Source organism: Monomorium pharaonis, unplaced genomic scaffold, assembly GCF_013373865.1.
Source record: "Monomorium pharaonis isolate MP-MQ-018 unplaced genomic scaffold, ASM1337386v2 scaffold_633, whole genome shotgun sequence".
Classification (NCBI taxonomy): Eukaryota; Metazoa; Arthropoda; class Insecta; order Hymenoptera; family Formicidae; genus Monomorium; species Monomorium pharaonis.
In genome coordinates, this window is record NW_023415949.1 from 65,007 (window position 1) to 75,191 (window position 10,185).

Below are 10,185 nucleotides of genomic sequence, written 5' to 3' on the forward strand. Positions count from 1 at the left end.
GTCAAATCCCGGTAAAAGTAAAAAAAATTATTTTTTCGACCAAAAAGTAAGAGATAGAGGGTTGGTCTAGAGAACCGAAGTTGCTCCTCTCGTCGAGTTCTATAAGGACGCAATGTTAAATCCCGGTAAAAGTAAAAAAAATTATTTTTTCGACCAAAAAGTAAGAGATAGAAGGTTGGTCAAGAGGACCAAAGTTGCTCCACTCGTCGAGTTCTATGAGGACGCAATGTCAAATCCCGGTGAAAGTAAAAAAAATTATTTTTTACGACCAAAAAGTAAGAGTTAGAGGGTTGGTCAAGAGGACCAAAGTTGCTCCTCTCGTCGAGTTCTATAAGGACGCAGTGTGAAATTCCGGTGAAAGTAAAAAAAATTATTTTTTACGACTAAAAAGTAAGAGATAGAGGGTTGATCAAGAGGACCAAAGTTGCTCCTCTCGTCGAATTCTATAAGGACGCAATGTCAAATCCCGATGAAAGTAAAAAAAATTTTTTTTTACGACCAAAAAGTAAAAGATAGAGGGTTTGTCAAGAGGACCAAAGTTGCTTCTCTCGTCGAGTTCTATAAGGACGCAATGTCAAACCCCGGTGAAAGTAAAAAAATTATTTTTTCGACCAAAAAGTAAGAGATAGAGGGTTAGTCAAAAGGACCAAAGTTGCTTCTCTCGTCAAGTACTATAAGGACGCAATGTCAAACCCCGGTGAAAGTAAAAAAATTATTTTTTCCAACCAAAAAGTAAGAGATAGAAGGTTCGTCAAGAGGACCAAAATTGCTCCTCTCGTCGAGTTCTATAAGGACGCAATGTCAAATCCCGGTAAAAGTAAAAAAAATTATTTTTTCGACCAAAAAGTAAGAGATAGAAGGTTGGTCAAGAGGACCAAAGTTGCTCCACTCGTCGAGTTCTATGAGGACGCAATCTCAAATCCCGGTAAAAGTAAAAAAAATTATTTTTTACGACCAAAAAGTAAGAGTTAGAGGGTTGGTCAAGAGGACCAAAGTTGCTCCTCTCGTCGAGTTCTATAAGGGCGCAATGTCAAACCCCGGTGAAAGTAAAAAAATTATTTTTTCGACCAAAACGTAAGAGTTAGAGGGTTGGTCAAGAGGACCAAAGTTGCTCCTCTCGTCGAGTTCTATAAGGGCGCAATGTCAAATCCCGGTGAAAGTAAAAAAAATATTTTTTTCAACCAAAAAGTAAGAGATAGAGGGTTGGTCAAGAGGACCAAAGTTGCTCCTCTCGTCGAGTTCTATAAGGACGCAATGTCAAACCCCGGTGAAAGTAAAAAAATTATTTTTTCGACCAAAAAGTAAGAGATAGAGGGTTGGTCAAGAGGACCAAAGTTGCTTCTCTCGTCGAGTTCTATAAGGACGCAATGTCAAATCCCGGTAAAAGTAAAAAAAATTATTTTTTACAACCAAAAAGTAAGAGATAGAGGGTTGGTCAAGAGAACCGAAGTTGCTCCTCTCGTCGAGTTCTATAAGGACGCAATGTCAAATCCCGGTAAAAGTAAAAAAAATTATTTTTTACGACCAAAAAGTAAGAGATAGAGGGTTGGTTAAGAGGACTAAAGTTGCTCCTCTCGTCGAGTTCTATAAGGACACAATGTCAAATCCCGGTAAAAGTAAAAAAAATATATTTTTCAACCAAAAAGTAAGAGATAGAGGGTTGGTCAAGAGGACCAAAGTTGCTTCTCTCGTCAAGTTCTATAAGGACGCAATGTCAAACCCCGGTGAAAGTAAAAAAATTATTTTTTCCAACCAAAAAGTAAGAGATAGAAGGTTCGTCAAGAGGACCAAAATTGCTCCTCTCGTCGAGTTCTATAAGGACGCAATGTCAAATCCCGGTAAAAGTAAAAAAAATTATTTTTTCGACCAAAAAGTAAGAGATAGAAGATTGGTCAAGAGGACCAAAGTTGCTCCACTCGTCGAGTTCTATGAGGACGCAATGTCAAATCCCGGTGAAAGTAAAAAAAATTATTTTTTACGACCAAAAAGTAAGAGATAGAGGGTTGATCAAGAGGACCAAAGTTGCTCCTCTCGTCGAATTCTATTAGGACGCAATGTCAAATCCCGATGAAAGTAAAAAAATTATTTTTTCGACCAAAAAGTAAGAGATAGAGGGTTGGTCAAGAGGACCAAAGTTGCTCCTCTCGTCGATTTCTATAAGGACGCAATGTCAAATCCCGGTAAAAGTAAAAAAAATTATTTTTTACAACCAAAAAGTAAGAGATAGAGGGTTGGTCAAGAGTACCGAAGTTGCTCCTCTCGTCGAGTTCTATAAGGACGCAATGTCAAATCCCGGTAAAAGTAAAAAAAATTATTTTTTACGACCAAAAAGTAAGAGATAGAGGGTTGGTTAAGAGGACTAAAGTTGCTCCTCTCGTCGAGTTCTATAAGGACGCAATGTCAAATCCCGGTAAAAGTAAAAAAAATTATTTTTTCGACCAAAAAGTAAGAGATAGAGGGTTGGTCTAGAGAACCGAAGTTGCTCCTCTCGTCGAGTTCTATAAGGACGCAATGTTAAATCCCGGTAAAAGTAAAAAAATTATTTTTTACGACCAAAAAGTAAGAGATAGAGGGTTGGTCAAGAGGACCAAAGTTGCTCCTCTCGTCGAGTTCTATAAGGACGCAGTGTCAAATTCCGGTGAAAGTAAAAAAAATTATTTTTTTTGACCAAAAAGTAAGAGATAGAGGGTTGGTCAAGAGGACCAAAGTTGCTCCTCTCGTCGAGTTCTATAAGGACGCAATGTCAAATCCCGGTAAAAGTAAAAAAAATTATTTTTTACGACCAAAAAGTAAGAGATAGAGGGTTGGTCAAGAGGACCAAAGTTGCTCCTCTCGTCGAGTTCTATAAGGACGCAATGTCAAATCCCGGTGAAAGTAAAAAAAATTATTTTTTACGACCAAAAAGTAAGAGATAGAGGGTTGGTTAAGAGGACTAAAGTTGCTCCTCTCGTCGAGTTCTATAAGGACGCAATGTCAAATCCCGGTGAAAGTAAAAAAAATTATTTTTTACAACCATAAAATAAGAGATAAAAAGTTGGTCAAGAGGACCAAAGTTGCTCCTCTCGTCGAGTTCTATAAGGACGCAATGTCAAATCCCGGTAAAAGTAAAAAAAATTATTTTTTACGACCAAAAAGTAAGAGATAGAGGGTTGGTCACGAGGACCAAAGTTGCTCCTCTCGTCGAGTTCTATAAGGACGCAATGTCAAACTCCGGTGAAAGTAAAAAAATTATTTTTTCCAACCAAAAAGTAAGAGATAGAGGGTTGGTCAAGAGGACCAAAGTTGCTCCTCTCGTCGAATTCTATAAGGACGCAATGTCAAATCCCGGTGAAAGTAAAAAAAATTATTCTTTACGACCAAAAAGTAAAAGATAGAGGGTTGGTCAAGAGGACCAAAGTTGCTCCTCTCGTCGAGTTCTATAAGGACGCAGTGTGAAATTCCGGTGAAAGTAAAAAAAATTATTTTTTACGACCAAAAAGTATTAGATAGAGGGTTGGTCAAGAGGACCAAAGTTGCTCCTCTCGTCGAGTTCTATAAGGGCGCAATGTCAAATCCCGGTGAAAGTAAAAAAAAATATTTTTTTCAACCAAAAAGTAAGAGATAGAGAGTTGGTCAAGAGGACCAAAGTTGCTCTCCTCGTCGAGTTCTATAAGGACGCAATGTCATATTCCAGTGAAAGTACAAAAAATTATTTTTCACGACCAAAAGTAAGAGATAGAGGGTTGGTCAAGAGGACCAAAGTTGCCCCCTCGTCGAGTTCTATAAGGACGCAATGTTAAATCCCGGTAAAAATAAAAAAAATTATTTTTTACGACCAAAAAGTAAAAGATAGAAAGTTGGTCAAGAGGACCAAAGTTGCTCCTCTCGTCGAGTTCTATAAGGACGCAATGTCAAACCCCGGTGAAAGTAAAAAAATTATTTTTTCGACCAAAAAGTAAGAGATAGAGGGTTGGTCAAGAGGACCAAAGTTGCTCCTCTCGTCGAGTTCTATAAGGACGCAATGTCAAATCCCGGTAAAAGTAAAAAAATTATTTTTTACAACCAAAAAGTAAGAGATAGAGGGTTGGTCAAGAGAACCGAAGTTGCTCCTCTCGTCGAGTTCTATAAGGACGCAATGTCAAATCCCGGTAAAAGTAAAAAAATTATTTTTTACGACCAAAAAGTAAGAGATAGAGGGTTGGTTAAGAGGACTAAAGTTGCTCCTCTCGTCGAGTTCTATAAGGACGCAATGTCAAATCCCGGTAAAAGTAAAAAAAATTATTTTTTCGACCAAAAAGTAAGAGATAGAGGGTTGGTCTAGAGAACCGAAGTTGCTCCTCTCGTCGAGTTCTATAAGGACGCAATGTTAAATCCCGGTAAAAGTAAAAAAAATTATTTTTTCGACCAAAAAGTAAGAGATAGAAGGTTGGTCAAGAGGACCAAAGTTGCTCCACTCGTCGAGTTCTATGAGGACGCAATGTCAAATCCCGTTGAAAGTAAAAAAAATTATTTTTTACGACCAAAAAGTAAGAGTTAGAGGGTTGGTCAAGAGGACCAAAGTTGCTCCTCTCGTCGAGTTCTATAAGGACGCAGTGTGAAATTCCGGTGAAAGTAAAAAAAATTATTTTTACGACTAAAAAGTAAGAGATAGAGGGTTGATCAAGAGGACCAAAGTTGCTCCTCTCGTCGAATTCTATAAGGACGCAATGTCAAATCCCGATGAAAGTAAAAAAAATTTTTTTTTACGACCAAAAAGTAAAAGATAGAGGGTTTGTCAAGAGGACCAAAGTTGCTTCTCTCGTCGAGTTCTATAAGGACGCATTGTCAAATCCCGGTAAAAGTAAAAAAAATTATTTTTTACGACCAAAAAGTAAAAGATAGAAAGTTGGTCAAGAGGACCAAAGTTGCTCCTCTCGTCGAGTTCTATAAGGACGCAGTGTCAAATCCCGGTGAAAGTAAAAAAAATATTTTTTTCAACCAAAAAGTAAGAGATAGAGGGTTAGTCAAAAGGACCAAAGTTGCTTCTCTCGTCAAGTACTATAAGGACGCAATGTCAAACCCCGGTGAAAGTAAAAAATTATTTTTTCCAACCAAAAAGTAAGAGATAGAAGGTTCGTCAAGAGGACCAAAATTGCTCCTCTCGTCGAGTTCTATAAGGACGCAATGTCAAATCCCGGTAAAAGTAAAAAAAATTATTTTTTCGACCAAAAAGTAAGAGATAGAAGGTTGGTCAAGAGGACCAAAGTTGCTCCACTCGTCGAGTTCTATGAGGACGCAATCTCAAATCCCGGTAAAAGTAAAAAAAAATTATTTTTACGACCAAAAAGTAAAGAGTTAGAGGGTTGGTCAAGAGGACCAAAGTTGCTCCTCTCGTCGAGTTCTATAAGGGCGCAATGTCAAACCCCGGTGAAAAGTAAAAAAATTATTTTTTACAACCATAAAATAAGAGATAAAAAGTTGGTCAAGAGGACCAAAGTTGCTCCTCTCGTCGAGTTCTATAAGGACGCAATGTCAAATCCCGGTAAAAGTAAAAAAATTATTTTTTTACGACCAAAAAGTAGAGATAGAGGGTTGGGTCACGAGGACCAAAGTTGCTCCTCTCGTCGAGTTCTATAAGGACGCAATGTCAAACTCCGGTGTAGAAAGTAAAAAAATTATTTTTTTCCAACCAAAAAGTAAGAGATAGAGGGTTGGTCAGAGGACCAAAGTTGCTCCTCTCGTCGAATTCTTCTAAGGACGCAATGTCAAATCCCGGTGAAAGTAAAAAAATTATTCTTTACGACCAAAAAGTAAAAGATAGAGGGTTGGTCAAGAGGACCAAAGTTGCTCCTCTCGTCGAGTTCTATAAGGACGCAGTGTGAAATTCCGGTGAAAGTAAAAAAAATTATTTTTTACGACCAAAAAGTATTAGATAGAGGGTTGGTCAAGAGGACCAAAGTTGCTCCTCTCGTCGAGTTCTATAAGGGCGCAATGTCAAATCCCGGTGAAAGTAAAAAAAAATATTTTTTCAACCAAAAAGTAAGAGATAGAGAGTTGGTCAAGAGGACCAAAGTTGCTCTCCTCGTCGAGTTCTATAAGGACGCAATGTCATATTCCAGTGAAAGTACAAAAAATTATTTTTCACGACCAAAAAGTAAGAGATAGAGGGTTGGTCAAGAGGACCAAAGTTGCCCCCTCGTCGAGTTCTATAAGGACGCAATGTTAAATCCCGGTAAAAATAAAAAAAATTATTTTTTACGACCAAAAAGTAAAAGATAGAAAGTTGGTCAAGAGGACCAAAGTTGCTCCTCTCGTCGAGTTCTATAAGGACGCAATGTCAAACCCCGGTGAAAGTAAAAAAATTATTTTTTCGACCAAAAAGTAAGAGATAGAGGGTTGGTCAAGAGGACCAAAGTTGCTCCTCTCGTCGAGTTCTATAAGGACGCAATGTCAAATCCCGGTAAAAGTAAAAAAATTATTTTTTACAACCAAAAAGTAAGAGATAGAGGGTTGGTCAAGAGAACCGAAGTTGCTCCTCTCGTCGAGTTCTATAAGGACGCAATGTCAAATCCCGGTAAAAGTAAAAAAAATTATTTTTTACGACCAAAAAGTAAGAGATAGAGGGTTGGTTAAGAGGACTAAAGTTGCTCCTCTCGTCGAGTTCTATAAGGACGCAATGTCAAATCCCGGTAAAAGTAAAAAAAATTATTTTTTCGACCAAAAAGTAAGAGATAGAGGGTTGGTCTAGAGAACCGAAGTTGCTCCTCTCGTCGAGTTCTATAAGGACGCAATGTTAAATCCCGGTAAAAGTAAAAAAATTATTTTTTCGACCAAAAAGTAAGAGATAGAAGGTTGGTCAAGAGGACCAAAGTTGCTCCACTCGTCGAGTTCTATGAGGACGCAATGTCAAATCCCGTTGAAAGTAAAAAAAATTATTTTTTACGACCAAAAAGTAAGAGTTAGAGGGTTGGTCAAGAGGACCAAAGTTGCTCCTCTCGTCGAGTTCTATAAGGACGCAGTGTGAAATTCCGGTGAAAGTAAAAAAAATTATTTTTTACGACTAAAAAGTAAGAGATAGAGGGTTGATCAAGAGGACCAAAGTTGCTCCTCTCGTCGAATTCTATAAGGACGCAATGTCAAATCCCGATGAAAGTAAAAAAAATTTTTTTTTACGACCAAAAAGTAAAAGATAGAGGGTTTGTCAAGAGGACCAAAGTTGCTTCTCTCGTCGAGTTCTATAAGGACGCATTGTCAAATCCCGGTAAAAGTAAAAAAAATTATTTTTTACGACCAAAAAGTAAAAGATAGAAAGTTGGTCAAGAGGACCAAAGTTGCTCCTCTCGTCGAGTTCTATAAGGACGCAGTGTCAAATCCCGGTGAAAGTAAAAAAAATATTTTTTTCAACCAAAAAGTAAGAGATAGAGGGTTAGTCAAAAGGACCAAAGTTGCTTCTCTCGTCAAGTACTATAAGGACGCAATGTCAAACCCCGGTGAAAGTAAAAAAATTATTTTTTCCAACCAAAAAGTAAGAGATAGAAGGTTCGTCAAGAGGACCAAAATTGCTCCTCTCGTCGAGTTCTATAAGGACGCAATGTCAAATCCCGGTAAAAGTAAAAAAAATTATTTTTTCGACCAAAAAGTAAGAGATAGAAGGTTGGTCAAGAGGACCAAAGTTGCTCCACTCGTCGAGTTCTATGAGGACGCAATCTCAAATCCCGGTAAAAGTAAAAAAAATTATTTTTTACGACCAAAAAGTAAGAGTTAGAGGGTTGGTCAAGAGGACCAAAGTTGCTCCTCTCGTCGAGTTCTATAAGGGGCGCAATGTCAAACCCCGGTGAAAGTAAAAAAATTATTTTTTCGACCAAAACGTAAGAGTTAGAGGGTTGGTCAAGAGGACCAAAGTTGCTCCTCTCGTCGAGTTCTATAAGGGCGCAATGTCAAATCCCGGTGAAAGTAAAAAAAATATTTTTTTCAACCAAAAAGTAAGAGATAGAGGGTTGGTCAAGAGGACCAAAGTTGCTCCTCTCGTCGAGTTCTATAAGGACGCAATGTCAAACCCCGGTGAAAGTAAAAAAATTATTTTTTCGACCAAAAAGTAAGAGATAGAGGGTTGGTCAAGAGGACCAAAGTTGCTTCTCTCGTCGAGTTCTATAAGGACGCAATGTCAAATCCCGGTAAAAGTAAAAAAAAATTATTTTTTACAACCAAAAAGTAAGAGATAGAGGGTTGGTCAAGAGAACCGAAGTTGCTCCTCTCGTCGAGTTCTATAAGGACGCAATGTCAAATCCCGGTAAAAGTAAAAAAAATTATTTTTTACGACCAAAAAGTAAGAGATAGAGGGTTGGTTAAGAGGACTAAAGTTGCTCCTCTCGTCGAGTTCTATAAGGACACAATGTCAAATCCCGGTAAAAGTAAAAAAAATATATTTTTCAACCAAAAAGTAAGAGATAGAGGGTTGGTCAAGAGGACCAAAGTTGCTTCTCTCGTCAAGTTCTATAAGGACGCAATGTCAAACCCCGGTGAAAGTAAAAAAATTATTTTTTCCAACCAAAAAGTAAGAGATAGAAGGTTCGTCAAGAGGACCAAAATTGCTCCTCTCGTCGAGTTCTATAAGGACGCAATGTCAAATCCCGGTAAAAGTAAAAAAAATTATTTTTTCGACCAAAAAGTAAGAGATAGAAGATTGGTCAAGAGGACCAAAGTTGCTCCACTCGTCGAGTTCTATGAGGACGCAATGTCAAATCCCGGTGAAAGTAAAAAAAAATTATTTTTTACGACCAAAAAGTAAGAGATAGAGGGTTGATCAAGAGGACCAAAGTTGCTCCTCTCGTCGAATTCTATTAGGACGCAATGTCAAATCCCGATGAAAGTAAAAAAATTATTTTTTCGACCAAAAAGTAAGAGATAGAGGGTTGGTCAAGAGGACCAAAGTTGCTCCTCTCGTCGATTTCTATAAGGACGCAATGTCAAATCCCGGTAAAAGTAAAAAAAATTATTTTTTACAACCAAAAAGTAAGAGATAGAGGGTTGGTCAAGAGTACCGAAGTTGCTCCTCTCGTCGAGTTCTATAAGGACGCAATGTCAAATCCCGGTAAAAGTAAAAAAAATTATTTTTTACGACCAAAAAGTAAGAGATAGAGGGTTGGTTAAGAGGACTAAAGTTGCTCCTCTCGTCGAGTTCTATAAGGACGCAATGTCAAATCCCGGTAAAAGTAAAAAAAATTATTTTTTCGACCAAAAAGTAAGAGATAGAGGGTTGGTCTAGAGAACCGAAGTTGCTCCTCTCGTCGAGTTCTATAAGGACGCAATGTTAAATCCCGGTAAAAGTAAAAAAAATTATTTTTTACGACCAAAAAGTAAGAGATAGAGGGTTGGTCAAGAGGACCAAAGTTGCTCCTCTCGTCGAGTTCTATAAGGACGCAGTGTCAAATTCCGGTGAAAGTAAAAAAAATTATTTTTTTTGACCAAAAAGTAAGAGATAGAGGGTTGGTCAAGAGGACCAAAGTTGCTCCTCTCGTCGAGTTCTATAAGGACGCAATGTCAAATCCCGGTAAAAGTAAAAAAAATTATTTTTTACGACCAAAAAGTAAGAGATAGAGGGTTGGTCAAGAGGACCAAAGTTGCTCCTCTCGTCGAGTTCTATAAGGACGCAATGTCAAATCCCGGTGAAAGTAAAAAAAATTATTTTTTACGACCAAAAAGTAAGAGATAGAGGGTTGGTTAAGAGGACTAAAGTTGCTCCTCTCGTCGAGTTCTATAAGGACGCAATGTCAAATCCCGGTGAAAGTAAAAAAAATTATTTTTTACAACCATAAAATAAGAGATAAAAAGTTGGTCAAGAGGACCAAAGTTGCTCCTCTCGTCGAGTTCTATAAGGACGCAATGTCAAATCCCGGTAAAAGTAAAAAAAATTATTTTTTACGACCAAAAAGTAAGAGATAGAGGGTTGGTCACGAGGACCAAAGTTGCTCCTCTCGTCGAGTTCTATAAGGACGCAGTGTCAAATTCCGGTGAAAGTAAAAAAAATTATTTTTTTTGACCAAAAAGTAAGAGATAGAGGGTTGGTCAAGAGGACCAAAGTTGCTCCTCTCGTCGAGTTCTATAGTAGAGATCCGTTTTAATAAAATTAAACATTTTTATAATGACAAAGTCAATAATACTATTATCAAATATTAATATATCTTCATTATGGCAAATATTAATACATCTTTGTTGGCTCATCTGTTC